Consider the following 23,860-nt stretch of genomic DNA (forward strand, 5'->3'; position numbering starts at 1 on the left):
TTAAAGTTTCATGGGTCGCGGCTCATACAGAATTATACACTGTACAGAAAACTTGATTGCGCCAACATTTCGGCGCATTTTTTACCGTTTTTTTTTTTTTTTTTTTTTTGGTGCTGGACAGAAAAGCTTCATTGAGGTCATTGCGGTTATAAGGATAAGGAGATGTAATTTAATTACTTTTTCAGGCTGAAAAAGGAGAATTAGAGGACTGAATATAATTATATTAGGTAAGAGAAATGAAAACCATATTGTTGCTTTGTACATTTGAATGCAAATAAGACAAGCGAATTATTCTACAGTCAAATGGTTTTCATATTGTAATTTGCAAACACTGACTCCGTTACCCATTGCGAAAGTTTGAAAGACCTCTCTCTCTCTCTCTCTCTCTCTCTCTCTCTCTCTCTCTCTCTCTCTCTCTCTCTCTCTCTCTCTCTCGTTTTGTATTCATTTTCTTCGTCTTGGTAATTATGTAGTTTTGATTTGGTTCTTGTAGTTTCCTGGATGTATATTAAATTCTTGCCTACTTTGTGCAACGTATAAAAACTTTAAATGGTTAAAATTTACCCTTCCACTCTCTCTCTCTCTCTCTCTCTCTCTCTCTTGCAGACCTCAAGGGTTTGGATGAACTGTTCCGGAGTTTGAAAACGCGTCTAGGATTCAGAAACAAGTTGATAAAACCCCAGAGATCGAATGGATTTTAAAGTTAAAACAAGTGGGAAGTTTTGCAGACTCATATCCTCACCAATATCGCCTCTAGAAATCGGCAAAAAAGGTCCTTTAACAAATAATAATTTGCTTCTTCTATAAAATGGCACCTCTGAACATCAACAGGGCCACCATTTTTAATTTCATTCAAAATGGAATACTCGTATTTTCAACGAAACCCCGTTTTTTTCAATCAAGAATGGTTCGTATTCATCAATTCTAATTCAAGGCATTTCAGATTTACTAGAATTTTGTCCACACTGAGGAGGAAGTTGAAGTCTATTAATGAAATAAAATTCTAAACAGACATCAAGATTTTTGAATGTATTCACAGACAAATTTTAGCTTGTCAACTCACAACAGCCACTGAAGTAGATGCTGCTATTTTTGTCGCCGCTACTGGCTACTTTATTTACTATCTCTCACTTCGCAGTTCTACTATTCACTACTTTTATTCCTTTATTTATTTAGACCTGGTATAGTTTTACATTTATTCCACGACACGAAATTAAGCTCCTGAGTGTAAATTTCTGTATCACTAAATACATCGAAGTGCTGCTACGAACACTATACCAACAAACTAACTTGTGGATTGGCAATACATTTTAGATAAATTGTTTAAAATAAATATAAGAAAAAACAGACGAAATTACTTTAATGAGATATAAATGCATCGTCACGAAATGGAGGATGAAACAAAACGTGTTTTATTTTATAGTTGCCCTTACGGCACTATTGCCTCCTTCTGATGCCCGGGATTAGCTCCGCCCACAAGCATTCCTGATGGCCGCATCGTGCCCTGGGCCATAAAAGATTTTGGGGGTGGGTCATGGGTATCGAAAGCCCAGCCATCTTGAATGGTTTCTTTCCTCTGGTTGTCATGACTACTTTTTTCAAAATGTTATCGTACGGAGAATATTAACTTGTTAAAATAAAAGTCACAATTTAAGTCATTGTGGAATTAAGCTTTTTTTGGTTCTACGTTTACAAAGAAATAATTTAATCTTACATTGAGAATTGACTTCTTTTTAAAAGAACCAGTCAGCTATAGACACAAAATTTCTTTATAAGAATTTTGATTTTTGTTTATACGTCCGTCATCATAAATCACTTTTGAAAGTTTTGGGTTAAAATGAATATGATGTTATTCACGAACAAGGAATATTTAATCGGACTTCGAACCAAGAAAACAACTGGCCTTGAATCTTGGAAATCGCGTTGGCTTAACCAGTCAGAATTTAAGGGTAGGGCATTTGTAACCAGATTCGATGGGTTACCTAAAGGAGGAGTGTCCAAAGTTGACCTATTTCATGACCTCGGTCACTCGAGTTCTGAGGATGTTTTTTGTGAATTGTGATTTGTGTAATTCGTGACCAGAAGGCGAAGAAGCGTTGCTTTCGGAACGACTTGCTCCCGTAAGAGGATAGTGCCGTCAGTGCACCTCATTCTGTGCACTGTAGGCATTACCTAAGTTTCTTTGCAGCATCCCTTTGGCCCCTAGCTGCAACTCCTTTCCTTCCTTTGACTGTACCTCCGTTCATATTCTCTTTCTTCCATCTTACTTTCTACTCTCTCCTGACAATTCTCTCATAGTGCAACTGCAAAATGTTTTCCTCCTGTTGCCCCTTTCAGACCTTTTTACTCTCAGTTTCCCTTTCAGCGCCGAATGACCTCATAGGTCCCAGCGCTTGGCATTTGGACTAAACTGTATTTCATTCCACTCACGAGAGTAATAGTTCTTGAATCTGTAGCTATTGACGTTGTACATTGGTCTGTGTCCTGTGATACTGTTTTTTTGAGGTTAAGGTGGCCTTGTGCCAGCACAAAAAGTCTCCCTCTTGTGAGAAGCCCGTAAGTTATTAAAGCTCACCCAATCTCTCTCTCTCTCTCTCTCTCTCTCTCTCTCTCTCTCTCTCTCTCTCTCTCTCTGCGCGAGCGCGTTTTGTATTTATTTTCTTCGTCTTGGTAATTATGTAGTTTCGATTTGGTTCTTGTAGTGTCCTGGCTATATCTTAAATTCTTGCTTGCTTTGTGCAATGTCTGAACACTGTAAATGGTTTATAATTTACCATTCCACGACTCTCTCTCTCTCTCTCTCTCTCTCTCTCTCTCTCTCTCTCTCTCTCTCTCTCTCTCTTTCTCAGTGCGTATTTTTTCAGGTAGAAGTGTATGTATGTGTGTATGTATGTATGTATGTATGTGTGTATATATATATATATACATATATATATATATGTATATATATATATATATATATATATATATATATATATATATATATATATATATATATATATATATATATATATATATATATATATATATATATATGCCCTTCTAGGAAGCTTATATTTTCATTTGTATATTTACAAGTTCATACACTATTCACATACACGCTAGATATCGAAGGAGATTGGTACCCGTAGAAATATCTTCTGAAAATTGGTTCTCATTCCACCAGCCAATGGGAGGTCGTTTACAAAGACACTTTGCCAAAAGCCAAAGCTTTCAACCAATGAAAGGGGACAATAGAGACGTTGGATATGGTGGAAGGCTCTGACTGGCCAAAACAATTCCTGTTTTGACATCGGACGGAGGGCTCAGTGAAGTTGTAAACACGGAGGTGGCAGGATCCCTTTATAAGCAAGAGCTTAGGACATGTAGAAAAATATTCTGGTAAGAACAAGGACATCAAGTTGCTGTCTTTTACATTGATTTCGTAGACTTTGGAGGTCTGAATAACCATGGGCTATCTGAGAAATAGCCATCCATAGAAGTACTGTGGTCACGGAATTCAGAATTCTGGAACTTTTCCAAAGATTTCTGTAGACCATAAAGTCCTTTGAATTTGGAAAACCGTTGCATACATTTTCAAAAGCTGACTTTACAAATTTGTGTGATAATTCTGAGGTTCTTGAATGTAGTTGTCGCTCGGGATCCATGGCAAAGCTTTTATCATAGGGGTACTAAGGCGTTGAAGGTGGTATGAGGCCTGATGTGGACATCAGAGCTCTTTAAACCAATACACACGATATCTGACAGACCTTTTCTCTCTCAGGTAATGTAGCAACAAGCAAAGAGACAAGTATCTTGAGTTTTTCTGCTGCTAATCCTCCAATCGAAAATTATCTTAGGCGCAATTAAGAATAATTATCTCAAAATGGCATAAAATTTAAGAGAAGGAAATCGGGTAGGTAAACCTGAGATACTACTGCCCCGAATTGTCACCATCGATGTAAAAAAAAAATTAATGAAAAATCAGAGTTTTTAGACTGTTTCCCTATTTGGGTGATATCGGTAATCAACGACCAAGCATTTACCTAATCAACATCACGAATCCGTAACTCAGTTCATCTGTTGTTCTATAATTAATGCAATAATTACTTGGATACCTGCTGAATAATCATCACGAATTTGCAACATACTTATTGAATCAGGGTACAAACGTGATCACAGGTGAATTGCCTGCTTACTGGGTGTGCACGATGAGTTTCAGTGAGGCCCAACTTTCATTTCCTTAGTCATTTAAAGGTATGGCCATTCATTCAGGTTCGGGACAGTTTTTAATTCATGAATTCGAAGTTTTTATATCAATATTATGACGTTCATCAAACATGATCATCAAAAGCACGAAAGGACACTTGTATGCAGTGTCGAATTTTCCACTAATCTCAGTGGGTAGGATCCAAGGGTGCTGGGTGATAGGTGTGGGAAATTTTACATACGCACGCGCTCCCGAGCGGACTTTCAGGACAGGCTTTATTGCATTCGTACAACTCCTTACCTTTTATCAGAAACGAAGAGAAAGCTTTCTAATTGGTCTTTCATCTGCCGTTTGCGAGTTTGACAGCTCGAAGCCTCCGCCACGCCCACCTGTTATTTCATTAGCTGGGAATTCCGAGGAAAAAATCCGGGATTCCTTCGGTTATAAAGGGGTTTAGGTTTAGGATTTAATTAAGGTTCGTTTGTTACTCTCTCTCTCTCTCTCTCTCTCTCTCTCTCTCTCTCTCTCTCTCTCTCTCTCTCTCTCTCTCTCTCTCTCTCTCTCGTAGTTAAATCCTTAGAAAAATTCAAAGGATACTTAACGGGTTGTCAAAAAGTTGAGACATTCTTTTGTGAGAATATATGGTCTTGCTTGTATTTTAGTTTTATTTCATTCGTCCATAAATGATCAAATAAACTTGACTTTAACTCACGTTAATCCACCTGCCGACAAAGTTCACCGCTGTAGTTGTGTGGTGACGTGACAGGTAACCGGAAGCCCTTGGTTCTGGCCCAGTCTGGAAGATGAGTTCGTCACCTACTTTGATGGAGACGAGTGTTGAGTGTTAATGAATGAAATCTTTTGGTGCCATATAAGCTTTTATATATAATTTTTCTTAGCAGATACCGTTAATTCAGCCATAGCCCCAAGTCCTTCACAGGATTTTATTACTGGAGTCAATCGAGTTATGAACACAGTTATTATTTTAGTCCAAGCAAAGCATATAAATGTTGGATCGCAAGGTGGAGAATGGGTGGAAAATACATGATATAACATTTTGAGTGAAACTCAAGCATTTTTAAGAGTGTTCAGACATATCTGCCCAGTTTTTGTAAATATACCAAAGCTGAATCGAGGTGAATACACTGTATGAGGTTAGTAGATGGTTAATAGATTCATATTAATACATTTCACGTGTTAAGAGGAGATCATGTTCATATAAGCAGAGTTTAGTCACGCTTTAGTCTTGAAACCTGGAGTGATTTCTAGTATATCTTAGCCGTAAAAGTGTTTTCCATTTTTAAATGATTGCCCTAACGTCCAATGCTTTTTGGTCTTTAAAATGAGTGAAACGCGGGCTGAAACATAACTGAACTTATGTTGCCAACAAATCTGTATAGATTTCATACTGAATAGTAGGCTTGAAGCACAGAATATATTTTGTATACGTTCATCCTCTGCCTCTGCTTTTGTTTCAAAAACCTGTCTATGAAAGCGAGGTAGGTAAAGTACTTTCATGTACACTGCACTAAATAGAATCCAAGTGATTTCTGGAGGTGACTCATTGTTGTTTTTCGTGAAGGTGTCCTTTCTGACATTAGTTGCCTGATAAACCAGAGGTGGCCGAGACCATAGTTACTAAGAGATTCCCAGCATCTTGGTGTTAAGACACCACCGCAATGCCTTCTACTCTCCCTCAGTATACATATTGGCTCAAGGATATAAATCATGTTAATTCATCTTTAATACTATTATTGCATGCTGCAACCTACACCCCGTAATGATCAGCTGTTAGCAAAATTCAGTGATTTTTATAATGACACTTCTTCCGAAACTAATACAACTTCGTTGGTTCATTTTGTGCTATCTTTGCCTTGCACATGTGTTGTCCTGTCTTTGCATTGCACGTGTACTGTCCTGTCTTTGCCTTGCACACGTACTGTCCTGACTTTGCCTTGCACGCGTACTGTCCTGTCTTTGCATTGCACACGTACTGTCCTGTCTTTGCCTTGCACACGTACTGTCCTGTCTTTGCCTTACACGCATATTGTCCTGTCTTTGCCTTGCACGCATGTATTGTCCTGTCTTTGCCTTGCACGTGTATTGTCCTGTCTTTGCCTTGCACGCCGCACTGTCCTGTCTTTGCATTGCACGCATACTGTCCTGTCTTTGCCTTGCACTGCCTGTCTTTGCCTTGCATGTACTGTCCTGTCTTTGCTTTGCTGTCCTATCTTTGCATTGCGTCCTGTCTTTGCCTTGCACGCGTACTCGTCCTGTCTTTGCCTTGCACACGTACTGTCCTGTCTTTGCATTGCACGCTGCCCGTCGTCCTGTCTATGCATTACAAGCATACTGTCCTGTCTTTGCCTTGGACGCCTGACTACTGTCCTGTCTTTGCATTGCACGCCGCACTGTCCTGTCTTTGCCTTGCACGCATACTGTCCTGTCTTTGCCTTGCACACGTACTGTCCTGTCTTTGCCTTGCACACGTACTGTCCTGTCTTTGCATTGCACGCATATTGTCCTGTCTTTGCCTTGCACGCATATTATCCTGTCTTTGCCTTGCACGCATATTGTCCTGTCTTTGCCTTGCACGTGTACTGTCCTATTGTCCTGTCTTTTGCCTTGCACGCGTGCTGTCCTGTCTTTGCATTGCACGCTCTTGCCTTGCACGCCGCTGTCCTGTCTTTGCCTTGCACGCATACTGTCCTGTCTTTGCTTTGCAAGCATACTGTCCTGTCTTTGCCTTGCACGCATATTGTCCTGTCTTTGCCTTGCACGCATATTGTCCTGTCACGCCGTATCTGTCCTGTCTTTGCATTGCACGCCGTATTGTCCTGTCTTTGCATTGCAAGCATACTGTCCTGTCTTTGCCTTGGACACGTACTGTCCTGTCTTTGCATTGCACGCGTACTGTCCTGTCTTTGCCTTGCACGCATACTGTCCTGTCTTTGCCTTGCACGCATACTGTCCTGTCTTTGCTTTGCACGCCGCACTGTCCTGTCTTTGCCTTGCACGCATATTGTCCTGTCTTTGCTTTGCACGCACTCCTGTCTTTGCCTTGCACGCGTAATGTCCTGTCTTTGCTTTGCACGTACTGTCCTGTCTTTGCCTTGCACGCCGCACTGTCCTGTCTTTGCTTTGCACGCCGTATTGTCCTGTCTTTGCCTTGCCTTGCACGCCGCATCGTCCTGTCTTTGCTTTGCACGCCGCTATCCTGTCTTTGCCTTGCACGCGTACTGTCCTGTCTTTGCTTTGCACGCATATTGTCCTGTCTTTGCCTTGCACGCGTACTGTCCTGTCTTTGCCTTGCACGCCGCATTGTCCTGTCTTTGCCTTGCACGCCGTACTGTCCTGTCTTTGCATTGCAAGCATACTGTCCTGTCTTTGCCTTGCACGCGTACTGTCCTGTCTTTGCATTGCACGCATATTGTCCTGTCTTTGTCTTTGCCTGTCTTTGCCTTGCACGCATACTGTCCTGTCTTTGCCTTGCACGCGTACTGTCCTGTCTTTGCATTGCACGCGCGTATTGTCCTGTCTTTGCCTTGCACGCGCATACTATCCTGTCTTTGCCTTGCATGCGCATTGTCCTGTCTTTGCCTTGCACGCCGCACTGTCCTGTCTTTGCATTGCACGCACTGTCCTGTCTTTGCATTGCACGCCTGTCTTTGTCCTGTATTTGCCTTGCACGCGTACTGTCCTGTCTTTGCATTGCACGCGTACTGTCCTGTCTTTGCCTTGCACGCGTACTGTCCTGTCTTTGCATTGCACGCATACTGTCCTGTCTTTGCATTGCACGCATATTGTCCTGTCTTTGCCTTGCACGCGTACTGTCCTGTCTTTGCATTGCACGCATATTGTCCTGTCTTTGCCTTGCACTGTCCTGTACTTTCCCTGTCTTTGTCGTGTCTTTGCCTTGTACTGTCCTGTCTTTGCCTTGCACGCATACTATCCTGTCTTTGCATTGCACCCTGTCTTTGCCTTGCCGCATATTGTCCTGTCTTTGCATTGCACGCATACTGTCCTGTCTTTGCCTTGCAAGCGTATTGTCCAGTCTTTGCATTGCACGCGTACTGTCCTGTCTTTGCCTTGCACGCCGTCTTTGTCTTTGCCTTGCACGTACTGTCTGTCTTTGCATTGCACGCATACTGTCCTGTCTTTGCATTGCTCCTGTCTTTGCCTTGCACGCGTACTGTCCTGTCTTTGCATTGCACGCATACTGTCCTGTCTTTGCATTGCACGCATACTGTCCTGTCTTTGCATTGCACGCATACTGTCCTGTCTTTGCATTGCACGCATACTGTCCTGTCTTTGCATTGCACGCATACTGTCCTGTCTTTGCATTGCACACATACTGTCCTGTCTTTGCATTGCACACGTACTGTCCTGTCTTTGCATTGCACGCATACTGTCCTGTCTTTGCCTTGCACGCATACTGTCCTGTCTTTGCCTTGCACGCATACTGTCCTGTCTTTGCATTGCACGCATACTGTCTTGTCATTGCCTTGCACGCGTGTACTGTCCTGTCTTTGCCTTGCACGCCGCGTCCTGTCCTGTCTTTGCATTGCACGCATACTGTCCTGTCTTTGCCTTGCACGCATACTGTCCTGTCTTTGCCTTGCACGCCGCGTACTGTCCTGTCTTTGCATTGCACGCATACTGTCCTGTCATTTGCCTTGCACGCGTACTGTCCTGTCTTTGCCTTCCACGCACTGTCCTGTCTTTGCATTGCACGCGTACTGTCCTGTCTTTGCCTTGCATACTGTCCTGTCTTTGCCTTGCACGTGTACTGTCCTGTCTTTGCATTGCACGCGTAATGTCCTGTCTTTGCCTTGCACGCTGTCCTGTCTTTGCATTGTACTGTCCTGTCTTTGCATTGCACACATACTGTCCTGTCTTTGCCTTGCACACGTACTGTCCTGTCTTTGCCTTGCACGCACTGTCCTGTCTTTGCATTGCACACGTCTTTGCCTTGCACGCGTGCTGTCCTGTCTTTGCCTTGCACCCTGTCTTTGCATTGCTGTCCCTGTCTTTGCCTTGCACGCATACTGCCCTGTCTTTGCATTGCACGCGTACTGTCCTGTCTTTGCCTTGCACACGTACTGTCCTGTCTTTGCCTTGCACACACGTACTGTCCTGTCTTTGCCTGTCTTTGCCTTGCACGCGTACTGTCCTGTCTTTGCATTGCACGCATACTGTCCTGTCTTTGCCTTGCACGCCTGTCCTGTCTTTGCCTTACGTACTGTCCTGTCCTTTTTGCCTTGCACGCGTACTGTCCTGACTTTGCCTTGCACGCGTACTGCCCTGTCTTTGCCTTGCACGCGTACTGTCCTGTCTTTGCCTTGCACGCATACTGTCCTGTCTTTGCCTTGCACGCATACTGTCCTGTCTTTGCCTTGCACGCGTACTGTCCTGTCTTTGCATTGCACGCGTACTGTCCTGTCTTTGCCTTGCACACGTACTGTCCTGTCTTTGCCTTGCACGCGTACTGTCCTGTCTTTGCCTTGCATGCGTACTGTCCTGTCTTTGCCTTGCACGCGTACTGCCCTGTCTTTGCCTTGCACGCGTACTGTCCTGTCTTTGCATTGCACGCATACTGTCCTGTCTTTGCCTTGCACGCATACTGTCCTGTCTTTGCATTGCACGCGTACTGTCCTGTCTTTGCCTTGCACGCGTACTGTCCTGTCTTTGCATTGCACGCGTACTGTCCTGTCTTTGCCTTGCACGCATACTGTCCTGTCTTTGCATTGCACGCGTACTGTCCTGTCTTTGCCTTGCACACGTACTGTCCTGTCTTTGCATTGCACGCGTACTGTCCTGTCTTTGCATTGCACGCTTACTGTCCTGTCTTTGCATTGCACACGTACTGTCCTGTCTTTGCATTGCACGCGTACTGTCCTGTCTTTGCATTGCACACATACTGTCCTGTCTTTGCCTTGCACGCCGTACTGTCCTGTCTTTGCATTGCACGCCGCTGTCCTGTCTTTGCCTTTGCACATGTACGCGTGTACTGTCCTGTCTTTTGCATTGCCTGTCTTTGCGCGTCCTGTCTGGCCTGTCTTTGCCTTGCACGCGTACTGTCCTGTCTTTGCATTGCACGCATACTGTCCTGTCTTTGCCTTGCACGCATACTGTCCTGTCTTTGCATTGCACGTGTACTGTCCTGCCTTTGCCTTGCGCACGTACTGTCCTGTCTTTGCATTGCACGCATACTGTCCTGTCTTTGCCTTGCACGCGTACTGTCCTGTCTTTGCATTGCACGCGTACTGTCCTGTCTTTGCCTTGCACGCGTACTGTCCTGTCTTTGCATTGCACACGTACTGTCCTGTCTTTGCCTTGCACGCATACTGTCCTGTCTTTGCATTGCATGCGTACTGTCCTGTCTTTGCATTGCATGCGTACTGTCCTGTCTTTGCCTTGCATGCGTACTGTCCTGTCTTTGCATTGCATGCGTACTGTCCTGTCTTTGCATTGCATGCGTACTGTCCTGTCTTTGCCTTGCACGCGTACTGTCCTGTCTTTGCCTTGCACTGCCTGCGTTTGCGTCCTGTCTTTGCCTTTGCACGTGTACTGTCCTGTCTTTGCCTTGCACACGTACTGTCCTGTCTTTGCATTGCACGCATACTGTCCTGTCTTTGCCTTGCATTGCGTACTGTCCTGTCTTTGCATTGCACGTCTTTGCCTACTGTCCTGTCTTTGTCTTGCACGCGTACTGTCCTGTCTTTGTCTTGCACGCATACTGTTCTGTCTTTGCCTTGCACGCATACTGTCCTGTCTTTGCCTTGCATGCATACTGTCCTGTCTTTGACTTGAACGCATACTGTCCTGTCTTTGCCTTGCACGCATACTGTTCTGTCTTTGCCTTGCACGCATACTGTCCTGTCTTTGCCTTGCACGCATACTGTCCTGTCTTTGCCTTGCACGCATACTGTCCTGTCTTTGCCTTGCACGCATACTGTTCTGTCTTTGCCTTGCACGCATACTGTCCTGTCTTTGTCTTGCACGCATACTGTTCTGTCTTTGCCTTGCACGCATACTGTCCTGTCTTTGCCTTGCACGCATACTGTCCTGTCTTTGCCTTGCATGCATACTGTCCTGTCTTTGCCTTGCACGCATACTGTCCTGTCTTTGTCTTGCACGCATACTGTTCTGTCTTTGCCTTGCACGCATACTGTCCTGTCTTTGCCTTGCATGCATACTGTCCTGTCTTTGCCTTGCACGCATACTGTCCTGTCTTTGCCTTGCACGCATACTGTCCTGTCTTTGCCTTGCATGCATACTGTCCTGTCTTTGCCTTGCACGCATACTGTTCTGTCTTTGCCTTGCATGCATACTGTCCTGTCTTTGCCTTGCACGCATACTGTCCTGTCTTTGCCTTGCACGCATACTGTCCTGTCTTTGCCTTGCACGCATACTGTCCTGTCTTTGCCTTGCACGCGTACTGTCCTGTCTTTGCCTTGCACATGTACTGTCCTGTCTTTGCTTTGCACGCATACTGTCCTGTCTTTGCATTGCACGCATACTGTCCTGTCTTTGCCTTGCATGCATACTGTCCTGTCTTTGCCTTGCACGCATACTGTCCTGTCTTTGCCTTGCACGCATACTGTTCTGTCTTTGCCTTGCACGCATACTGTTCTGTCTTTGCCTTGCACGCATACTGTTCTGTCTTTGCCTTGCACGCATACTGTCCTGTCTTTGCCTTGCACGCATACTGTCCTGTCTTTGCCTTGCACGCATACTGTCCTGTCTTTGCATTGCACGCATACTGTCCTGTCTTTGCCTTGCACGCATACTGTCCTGTCTTTGCCTTGCACGCATACTGTCCTGTCTTTGCCTTGCACGCATACTGTCCTGTCTTTGCCTTGCATGCATACTGTCCTGTCTTTTGCCTTGCACGCATACTGTCCTGTCTTTGCCTTGCATGCATACTGTTCTGTCTTTGCCTTGCACGCATACTGTCCTGTCTTTGCCTTGCACGCATACTGTCCTGTCTTTGCCTTGCATGCATACTGTCCTGTCTTTGCCTTGCATGCATACTGTCCTGTCTTTGCCTTGCACATGTACTGTCCTGTCTTTGCTTTGCACGCATACTGTCCTGTCTTTGCATTGCATGCATACTGTCCGGTCTTTGCTTTGCACACATACTGTCCTGTCTTTGCCTTGCACGTGTACTGTCCTGTCTTTGCCTTGCACGTGTACTGTCCTGTCTTTGCCTTGCACGTGTACTGTCCTGTCTTTGCCTTGCACGTGTACTGTCCTGTCTTTGCCTTGCACACATACTGTCCTGTCTTTGCCTTGCACGTGTACTGTCCTGTCTTTGCCTTGCACACGTACTGTCCTGTCTTTGCCTTGCACGCATACTGTCCTGTCTTTGCCTTGCACGCATACTGTCCTGTCTTTGCCTTGCACGCATACTGTCCTGTCTTTGCCTTGCACGCATACTGTCCTGTCCTGTCTTTGCCTTGCACACGTACTGTCCTGTCTTTGCCTTGCACTGTCCTGTCTTTGCCCTTATACTGTCCTGTCTTTGCCTTGCACGCATACTGTCCTGTCCTGTCTTTGCCTTGCACACGTACTGTCCTGTCTTTGCCTTGCACGCATACTGTCCTGTCTTTGCCTTGCACACATACTGTCCTGTCTTTGCCTTGCACGCATACTGTCCTGTCTTTGCCTTGCACGCGTACTGTCCTGTCTTTGCCTTGCACACGTCTTTGCCTTGTCCTGTCTTCTTTGCCTTGCACACGTACTGTCCTGTCTTTGCCTTGCACGCGTGCCTGTCCCTGTCTTTGCCTTACTGTCCTGTCTTTGCCTTGCACGCCAGCACTGTCCTGTCTTTGCCTTGCACGCGTACTGTCCTGTCTTTGCCTTGCACACGTACTGTCCTGTCTTTGCCTTGGACGCGTACTGTCCTGTCTTTGCCTTGCACACGTGCTGTCCTGTCTTTGCTTTGCATGCGTACTGTCCTGCCTTTGCCTTGCACGCATACTGTCCTGTCTTTGCCTTGCACACATACTGTCCTGTCTTTGCTTTGCACGCATACTGTCCTGTCTTTGCCTTGCACTGCCTGTCTTTCCTGTCTTTGCCTTGCACGCATACTGTCCTGTCTTGCCTTGCACTGTCCTGTCTTTGCCTTGCACGTGTACTGTCCTGTCTTTGCCTTGCACACGTACTGTCCTGTCTTTGCTTTGCACGCATACTGTCCTGTCTTTGCCTTGCACGCATACTGTCCTGTCTTTGCCTTGCACGCATACTGTCCTGTCTTTGCCTTGCACTCGTACTGTCCTGTCTTTGCCTTGCACGCATACTGTCATGTCTTTGCCTTGCACGCATACTGTCCTGTCTTTCCTGTCTTTTGCCTTGCACGCCTACTGTCCTGTCTTTGCCTTGCACGCATACTGTCCTGTCTTTGCCTTGCACGCGTACTGTCCTGTCTTTGCCTTGCACGTGCTGTCCTGTCTTTGCCTTGCCTTGCACTTTGCCTTGCACGTACTGTCCTGTCTTTGCCTTGCACCGTACTGTCCTGTCTTTGCCTTGCACGCCCTGTACTGTCCTGTCTTTGCCTTGCACGCTGTCCTGTCTTTGCCTTGCACACGTGCTGTCTTTCCTGTCTTTGCTTTGCACGTACTGTCCTGTCTTTACCTTGCACGCATACTGTCCTGTCTTTGCCTTGCACGCATACTGTCCTGTCTTTGCCTTGCACTCGTACTGTCCTGTCTTTGCCTTGCACACGTACTGTCCTGTCTTTGCCTTGCACGCCGTAATGTCCTGTCTTTGCCTTGCACGCATACTGTCCTGTCTTTGCCTTGCATGCGTGTCTTTGCCTTGCACTGTCCTGTCTTTGCCTTGCACGCATACTGTCCTGTCTTTGCCTTGCACGCCCGTGCTGTACTGTCCTGTCTTTGCCTTGAACGCATACTGTCCTGTCTTTGCCTTGAACGCGTACTCTCCTGTCTTTGCCTTGCACGCATACTGTCCTGTCTTTGCCTTGCACGCGTACTGTCCTGTCTTTGCCTTGCACGCATACTGTCCTGTCTTTGCCTTGCACGCGTACTGTCCTGTCTTTGCCTTGCACGTGTACTGGCCTGTCTTTGCCTTGCATGCAAACTGTCCCGTCTTTGCCTTGCACGCGTACTGTCCTGTCTTTGCATTGCATGTGTACTGTCCTGTCTCTGCCTTGCACGTGTACTGTTCTGCGCACCCAGCAGACCTGACCTTCCCACCCGAGGAAGCAAGCATAAATGATTCACTCTTTGCTTCTCAGATATAAAGCAGATCTGAGTTGTAAAGAAGATTGTACCACATCTAGACTGAATACAGAATTGGGCCTATTGGTATTCGTGAATATAACAGAAATGAAAGGCACTTTGGTCTAGGTCTATTGATTCACTGCATATTCTTGCTGCATTATTTATAGAGATTTTTAGCCCCAAATACTGCACTACATCTGGTTACTTTGTTAAGGTTAGGGCTGAATACAATTTTCTTTTGACTAATAACGAATCTCTTGTTTCTTAGGTCTCTCTGTGGGCGTTTTGTGTGACTGATCACGCCCAGTCCACGACAAGGCGGTTTCAAGTGATAATATCCTAATGTCGCCAAATTCTCCTGAATGGTAAGGGTGTGTAGGTCACTTTTTTCCCACCTAACACTGCTAAAGAATCATATGGCTTTAGTACAATGTGTCAGAAAACAGCGATGATACAAACAAATATAGTTCATATTTTGTTCCCTCGTCTAGTTTTGATCTAAATGCAGGATAATAAAGCTTAAGGATTACATGAGACAGTGCAAAACGAAGCGCATGAATCCTCCAAGTTTTCATGGATGAGGTGGAAAGAGTTTGTCCTTTCACTTTTCAGTATTTCAGCCAGACGTTGGTTCTCTCAAAAGATATCCTGAATGACATTCACACAGTCTAATATCTGATTAATCCAAATTAGTATTGCTCTTTTGATATATGGGTCCATTGACTAATTTATAAAAAAAGGAAACAATGAAATAAACAGTTTTCTGGGGAACCTAGTAGGTATATGTTACTCTCATATACAGTTCTAAGCTTTTTTGTTTGTAACTATTGAAACTGGACATCAGTTTTCGCATAAAACTACAATAAGTGTTTTATGAAAAATTTATTATGTCTTTTGATAAGTGTGACATCATCTAACATGTTTGACAACACTGCATTCAAAAAGCCCTTTGCTCAAAATTCTGTGTTGTGAGAGGAGTAAGGTTTGCCAGATTTTGGAGAATGTGTAGAGCCCTTGCAAATGACATTCCAGGCAGCCTTTTCCAGCATGTATAACCATTTATTAGTTGTCTGCTATTAAGTATATCAATTTTACAATATAGTTTGTAATGGGACTTTTTCCCCTTTTCAGTCTGTAACCGATATTACACACAACGCCTCCTAAAGTCCGGAGGTACATGGAAGAACTATATCTTATCAAATCATTAGGGGAAGGTTTAAGCTTTACCATTCCGTATTCAATAAGTATTGCTTTTTACAGAGTATTTTTCCTTTGCAGGTTATTGCAACTGGGTTCTGATGGCGTACACAGCAGGCAGAAGACGATTTACAACACATGGAAATTTAACAAAACAGGAATACCACAAGCTTAGAAAAATTATGTGAAGAAGACGAAAGTCAAAATTACTGCTGCTCAAAAAGGAACACAAACATAGACTAAGACGGTGAATAATATTGAATAACTCCATTATAAAGAAAACAGAGGTCAGTTGCAAGTTATCATTTCAAGAAAGGTGATGGAAAGTCATCACTGAAATCACATATAAATGAGGAACACAGAAATCAAGTGTGTAAAGCTGCAAGTGCCAAGTGCAAACTCCCCACCTGATATGCTCAGCCTCCCCCAAGGCTTGGCTGGCCTGCTTCCTGTCCCACTTCGCTGAGTAAGTAGAGAAACGATCCAGATTAGTGATATTTCCCTGTCAGCCACATGGGAAGTCTTGTTGCCTCCCATTTAGGCTATACCTCTGTTGTCACTCTTCAGTATCAGACTAGGGTCAGGCTTAAGAGGGTTTTCTTTCTTTTGTGCCCCATACCCCTGCCTTCATGCATGTCACTCATTGGACGATGAGTTATCTGGTTACCTTAGAGCTGACCATCCATTTTGAATCGTGTACTTATCAAGGTTGTAGTGTCGGCCCTTTGGTTCACCACTCCACATGAATGGGTACATGGCTTATCTGTGCTGGGGGAACACCCTACAAATTGGGCAAGCCACAATCTACACAATCTGGTCTCATTCCTAGGAAGCCAACAATATTAGTGCCAGAGACCTCTACTGCCATTTTTGGAGTACACCTCCCCCTACCAAACGCCCCACCATCGAATAGAGGAAACCCCACGAAAGTAGCTGGTTATTGGCATTATGGGTGTGGCTCCTCCCCTTCTGAGGGGCAACTTTTCACTATCACTGGGAGGTGAAAGCAAGCTAGTGGTTGGTATGTACCCAACAGAGACCCTAAGCCTCATTGTCGCAAGACAGTCCTGTAGGATGGTCACTCTTCCCAAAAGCTTATAGACCCCAAACTCCAACAGCGAGGTGCTTTGGGATCCCAGACCACTAGCAGCAGACAGACTTTTGCCCAACTAGTATAACCCAGGCTGCAGAGCACAAATAACTAAGAGATAGCATGCTGCTACCTGGAGCATTATCTTAGGGACTCATAAGCTCTCTCCACTGAATTATGACAATAGCTACTAGTGTAGATCCCACCACCTGTGGAATGAACCAGTGTGCAAGTTAACTCTATAATATAAGAGTGAATGCATTCCTGTGCAGTGCAACAATAAGACCCAGGGTGGCATCCGGCATTTAGTGGAGCTGGCAAGCCATTATTCTGAAGGTAAGCTCATAACTATGGAAATAACTAATAGGCTTAAACCACAGATGATCCAACCATTGACGCACTCATGATCCCTGACTAAAGGTGTACTAAGCTGCTGTGTCCATGGCTGAAGGTGTTCCAAGCTGCAAGTGCCGAGGCCTTTCCGGATACTACATAATGCAACTGTCTAAAAAAACAAGAAGAATGTTAGAAAGGCCACAAGTTGAGACTATAATTGCATCCGAAATTACATTTTGCATCATTAAGCATTTTCCACAGGAAAAAAATATAGTTGTAGAAAACAAGAACATGGGAACAACTTTAATTCAGTGAGATTAGACTATTAGGAGTACAGATATAGATTCCGAGCACTTGTATTTATATGATACTAGCAATGGAAACCTGTTTAGATAACATAAAAAATGAAAGATTAACGAGGTGTTACCGGACACCTATGAGTTTAATCATGTGTCTAGAACATATGTTGTATGGTTAATCCATATAATTTAGGTTTGCACTTACCTGCCGAAGTTGCAGGCGTTCGTCAACCTGGTAACGTCGACCTTCGAGAGAACATCCTCCCTCTCTGCACCCATTTAATACATCTAAATGAATAGGTGGTGTAGGAATATCAATCTCCAGAATCAAAAAGAGGGCACAAAGCAGGAAATTTAGAAAAATATTTGTCCACCTTTTTTAAACTGCTTTTAAATATGTTTACACATAGGATCACGAAGGAGTGAGAATTATTGGAACCAGGTTGCCATAAAGATATAATAAAAATTAATGTTTTAAGCACGAGTCACCAGGATATTCAGTAAGTGTGAAAACATGGAGACACCAAGGAGTTTAATGAGACTGGATACATGGTATTTCAAGACAGCAATGCACGTAAATTAGCAAAAGGACCTGCCTGATTAACCAAATGAGGGCTAACAGGAGTGATTTCCATCAACAAACAGGAAGGGGGAGAAGCCTAACTGCTGGGTTATGCCATCAAAACCTGGATTATCATGGGTGAGTACTGAAGTATTTAGGTGTATGTAATCCTGGTGTACTTGTAAGACGTGTTTAGATAGAGTGTAACGCTTTAAATTCCTATTTATTCTGCGAATGAGGACACAAAAGCAGAGAATTAGGAAACTAAAGCAAACAGTGAATGGTAGCATGAAAATAATAAAAAATCTAAACGTGGTATTTACTGTAGCCTACAGCACAAATATTCATGTTCATAGAATTTCTGAAAGAGCTGAAAGAAAAGTAGACTTTGAAGATAATTAAGAAAATGTACACATATAAGAGACTGGGGCATTAGGAATTTTATTTTAGGTGTGTACTGTTCAAAGAGTACGAATTAACATTACATCAGTTGCTGAAGTGAAGAGTTGTTTTATTTTTGAGGTGTTTGGGTATTCCCTAGTCATAGGTACTCTCGGTATTTTCGTCAGTAGAAAATCAGAATTCGCCTTCCTAAGGGTCGTGAGTTCCTGGGCATAGCAGTCTCATTTCAGATCGTGTAAGTTTTCTGAAATAATGAACTGATGAAGATGCATTTTTTTTTTTTTTTTTAGACAACCTATGAAATGGGGGAACTTTGACCTTGAGTCAAGATGCAAAAAATACTCAGATTAAATTGCTCCAGTAGGAAATTAGTTTATTTAGAACTGTCGGGTTTAGATACTTGTAAAAACTACCGTGATTTTAGAGAACTCATTAGTAAAAATCCAGTAGAACTGCATGTAACGTAGAGATTGCAGCTAGCTTTTGCAAGTATGACTAATGAATTTAAAGGAAAAAACTGAGAACGTGATAATTCATAGCCTCCAAGAGAAGGATGGCTTTAGGTACTTAAGTCACCTAGCAGGTATTTTGTACAACTTCAAGAAGCCTTCTAGTTGAGCAATATGCCTTTGAGGATTAGTAATGTCAATGAACTTTATAAAATTCTCTAAGCTTGTGCACTGGGAAGGCATTATTCATCAGCCGTAGATATCTATTCTAGAGTACGAAGATTTCTTTATTTCTGACACGTGATCAGTCTCTGACAAGTTTTCTTTTTAGGCCGAGGACTCGGGAGAACGGTTCACCATGAGGAACTGAAATATAATGTTGTATACTAGAGTGGACCAAGTCCGATTTGTCACCTGGATCCACTCCCTGTGAAGGTAAGACTAATAAAATTAAACGTCTTCTACCGACCGCCTTTTACTGACTGTATAAAATGAAATTTGGTACTGGATGCAAAACCTTTCTTAACCACGGACACCAATCAAAAATTACTCACTTTTTTTTTTTTTGCACAATAGATCAAACTCTCTGAAAGTCAGTTCCATTGTTTTGAGAAGTATCTTGAACCTGATTTGGTACTGTAGTCTGTAGTTAAATACACTGGTAAGACATTTTGGTAAAAATTTCGTCAAAACAAATACAGTATCAAGAAAACGAAACTAACGACGTGTGTAACGTAAAATGTAGAAAGTGGTGTCAAATAAACTAAGCGTAAATGTGAAGTCATTACTGCACAAGTGAGAAGTTTCTAACTGTAAAATCCTGGCAAGTTTAATCGATCCTCGTAGATGAGAATGTGGCTCACGAAACTAAGAGTATTCAGTTGTAAGACATCTTGACGATATGTAGGATATTATTCAGATACGATGAAATTAGAGGTCGTTACCTTTATGTAAATAGACGAATATTCCTAATGTGGTGCACTGAGATCTTGATACTAGGCTACATTTCACTGGTGTAATTTAATGTAGGTTGAGCAAGTTTTATGGTGTATCATTAGTATGAGTAAATTGTGGTTGTAGTAAAAAAAAACTAAAATATCCTTCGAAACATTAAATTTGGTTTTCCTTCCCATAGTTTCCACAGCATCGCTGTTTCAGCTGCGTTGCAGAACTCAGTAAACACAATTACCAGGGATTTGCTGGAGCTTTACCCTAGAATTTTGTTCCTTGCGTTTAGCTTTTTGTGATTTCACCCTCCCGTTTTCCGAATTTTTGGGGGGAATTAAAAGACAGGTCTATATTATTACTGAGCTGCCTTTCATGTTCAGTGCTTTTATACAGAATTAAGAGACAGGACCACATTATTTTTGCACAGTATCTGAACTATCTTACGTCTAGTGCATTTTTACTGAATCAAAAATTCGGAACTACAGTATTATAGGAATATTTTTGAACTCTTGGTACAGAGTCAAGTCAGACCTATATTCTTGACTGCCTTTGATGTTTAGGGCATTTATTATTGAATTTAGAGTCAGGACTACATTATAACTGCAATGCCTTTAATGTCCAGGGCATTTTTATTCAGGTTTTCTATTGAAATATTAGGAATACAATGTTACTGATTAATTTTCAGGACATTTTTTCCAAAAGACCAGGTTCTTTATTGGAGGGGTGGGTAGAGCTCTCGGATAGCACGATGTTGGCCCAGCGTTCGACCCTCCGACCGGCCAATGTAGAATTAGAGGAATTTATTTCTGGTGATAGGAATTCATTTCTCGTCATAATGTGGTTCGGATTCCACAATAAGCTGTATGTCCAGTTGGTTCTTAGCCACGTAAAATAAATCTAATCCTTTGGGCCAACCCTAGGAGAGCTGTTAATCAGCTCAGTGGTCTGGTTAAAGCAAGATATACTTTAACTTTTCCAAAAGACCGCAATTTTCTATGATTTAAGTAACTTCTTTGTAATTCTTTCAGGTTATCCACTGCTTGCAAGTTCTTGAAGGGAATGATCGACGAATTTCAACGAAAAGGCTCCAAAGAAGTTGCATAGCACTTTTAACCAAGGTAGGTGTTTGATGAACAAGAAGTTTGCTTCTCTGCGGAAATGTATGACTTGTGTGGGACAGAAATGGTGATTAAGATGGAGTCAAAACTACAGATTTAGAGGTTTCTTTTATAGAAATTCAAAATGATTCAATATAAATTTTTCGATCTGGACTAGGACAGAACGAAGAGATGGCGAGTTAAAAAGTGATACTAAGGCTTGATAAGTGATACTGAGACTTGATAAAGTAACTCAATTTACAATACTAAAAGGAGCCAGACGGCAGATCGCTTTAGTATTCGTAAGTTTCATATATAAAGTCTTGGCATTTTGAAGCTCCATAGTACTAGTTTAATTTTCTCTGTCATTTTTCGCTGTAATTATGGGTAAGTTTTAGTGCATTGTACCGAAGGTTGTGGTTTTCATAATACCGTGAGAAATCCAGACCCTGAAAGCAGTAAAGGCTCTCTTTTGGAGATAACTGAGCCAACAAATGAGTTCTTAGGTTATTTGGGAAAATGAGAGAAGGATGAGACAGTGCTGGTGTTGGGGAATCTTACCAGATTACGTGAAAGTTTTGAAATGGTTTTATAAATGTTATAGCCAGGCCCAAGTAATAATAATAATAATAATAATAATAATAATAATAATAATAATAATAATAATAATAATAATAATAATAATAATAATAACAGATTCAATATAGGGAACGTTTAACTGTATTTGGCTAACTGAACATTACACTAAGAAGTCTTTCTCTTTTTTTAGTGAAATTTGCATTGCAATAAAGTTTTAAATTAATATGTATTGTAGCTGTGACCAATAAAATTTTATTTCTTTGAGATGTCCTTGATAAATTACTACAGACCTTTGTATGGGCTATGAAGACCTTGTCCGTTTGTGCCCATTTCAGTAAAAGAAGTCTTTGTGTATTATGCTTGGGGCCTGGTTATAACATGTATGTTTTATCTTGTAAGCTAAAAGATCTCAACGGGATGTCATTACCTTCTTCCTCATTTCCTCAGGAAAGTGTCTACACTACAGACCCAAGAGGCGACTACAGTTTGAACAATTACCAGATTTGTACATGAATCACACTTTGGAATTCAAGAGGCGAATACAGTTTGAATAATTAACAGATTTGTACATGAATCACACCCTTGAATTCAAGAGGCGACTACAGTTTGAACAATTACCAGATCTGTATCTGCACATGAATCATATTTTAGGATTCATGAGGCAAATACAGTTTCAACAATTAACAGATTTGTACATGAATCACACCTTGGAATTCAAGAGGCGACTACAGTTTGAAAAATTAACATATCTGTACATGAATCACACCCTGGAATTCAAGAGGCAAGTACAGTTTGAATAATTACCAGATTTGTACATGAATCAAACCTTGGAATTCAAGAGGCGACTACAGTTTGAACAATTACCAGATTTGTACATGAATCACACCTTGGAATTCAAGAAGCGACTACAGTTTGAACAATTACCAGATTTTTACATAAATCACACCTTGAAATTCAAGAGGCAACTACAGTTTGAACAATTACCAAATTTGTACATGAATCACACCTTGAAATTCAAGAGGCAACTACAGTTTGAACACTTACTAGATTTGTACATGAATCACACCCTGGAATTCAAGTGTTGACTACAGTTTGAACTATTACTAGATTTGTACATGAATCACACCTTGGATATTCAAGAGACGACTAAAGTTTGAACAATTACCAGATTTGTATCTGTACATGAATCACACCTTGGAATTCAAGATGCGATTACAGTTTGAACTATTGCTAGATTTGTACATGAATCACACCTTGGAATTCAAGAGGCGACTACAGTTAGAACAATTACCAGATTTGTACATGAATCACACCTTGAAATTCAAGAGGCAACTACAGTTGAACAATTACCAGGTTTGTACATGAATCATACCTTGAAATTCAAGAGGCAACTACAGTTTGAACAATTACCAGATTTGTACATGAATCACACCTTGAAATTCAAGAGGCAACTACAGTTTGAACACTTACTAGATTTGTACATGAATCACACCTTGAAATTCAAGAGACGACTACAGTTTGAATTATTACTAGATTTGTACATGAATCACACCTTGGAATTCAAGAGACGACTACAATTTGAACAATTACCAGATCTGTATCGGTACATAAATCACACCTTGGAATTCAAGATGCGATTACAGTTTGAACTATTGCTAGATTTGTACATGAATCACACTTTGGAATTCAAGAGGAGACTACAGTTTGAACAGTTACTAGATTTGTACATGAATCACACCTTGGAATTCAAGAGGCGACTACATTTTGAACAAATACCAGATTTGTACATGAATCACCCCTTGAAATTCAAGAGGCAACTACAGTTTGAACAATTACCAGATTTGTACATGAATCACACCTTGGAATTCAAGAGGCAACTACAGTTTGAACATTTACTAGATTTGTACATGAATCACACCTTGGAATTCAAGAGGCGACTACAGTTTGAACTATTACCAGATTTGTACATGAATCACACCTTGGAATTCAAGAGACGACTACAGTTTGAACAATTACCAGATCTTTATCTGCATATGAATCACAACTTGGAATTCAAGATGCAATTATAGTTTGAACTATTGCTAGATTTGTACATGAATCGCACCTTGGAATTCAAAGGTCGACTACAGATTGAACAAATACTAGATTTGTCCATACATCACACTTTGGAATTCAAGTGTTGACTACAGTTTGAACAGTTACCAGAATCACATGAATCACATCTTATAATTCAAGAGACGGCTATAGTTTGAACAATTACCAGATTTGTACATGAACCACTCCTTGGAATTCACGAGGCGACTACAGTTTGAACAATTACCAGATTTGTACATGAATCACACCTTGGAATTCAAAGGGCGACTACAGATTGAACAAATACTAGATTTGTCCATAAATCACACCTTGGAATTCACGAGGCGACTACAGTTTGAACAGTTGCCAGATTTGTACATGAATCACATCTT

The 23,860-nt window shown here is 42.3% G+C and overlaps 1 long non-coding RNA gene across 1 annotated transcript; it reads left to right on the top strand.

Moving 5' to 3' along the window:
- Positions 1 to 3,297: 3,297 nt before the first annotated feature.
- On the top strand, positions 3,298 to 21,869 carry LOC136852453 (uncharacterized). Its single transcript, XR_010857146.1, has 6 exons — positions 3,298 to 3,381; positions 14,705 to 14,801; positions 15,715 to 18,058; positions 19,103 to 19,206; positions 20,748 to 20,837; positions 21,843 to 21,869. It is a non-coding gene; the product is annotated as an uncharacterized lncRNA (long non-coding RNA).
- The last annotated feature ends 1,991 nt before the right edge of the window (positions 21,870 to 23,860 follow it).

The sequence above is a fragment of the Macrobrachium rosenbergii genome, chromosome 25 (assembly GCF_040412425.1).
Source record: "Macrobrachium rosenbergii isolate ZJJX-2024 chromosome 25, ASM4041242v1, whole genome shotgun sequence".
In the NCBI taxonomy this organism is placed as follows: domain Eukaryota; kingdom Metazoa; phylum Arthropoda; class Malacostraca; order Decapoda; family Palaemonidae; genus Macrobrachium; species Macrobrachium rosenbergii.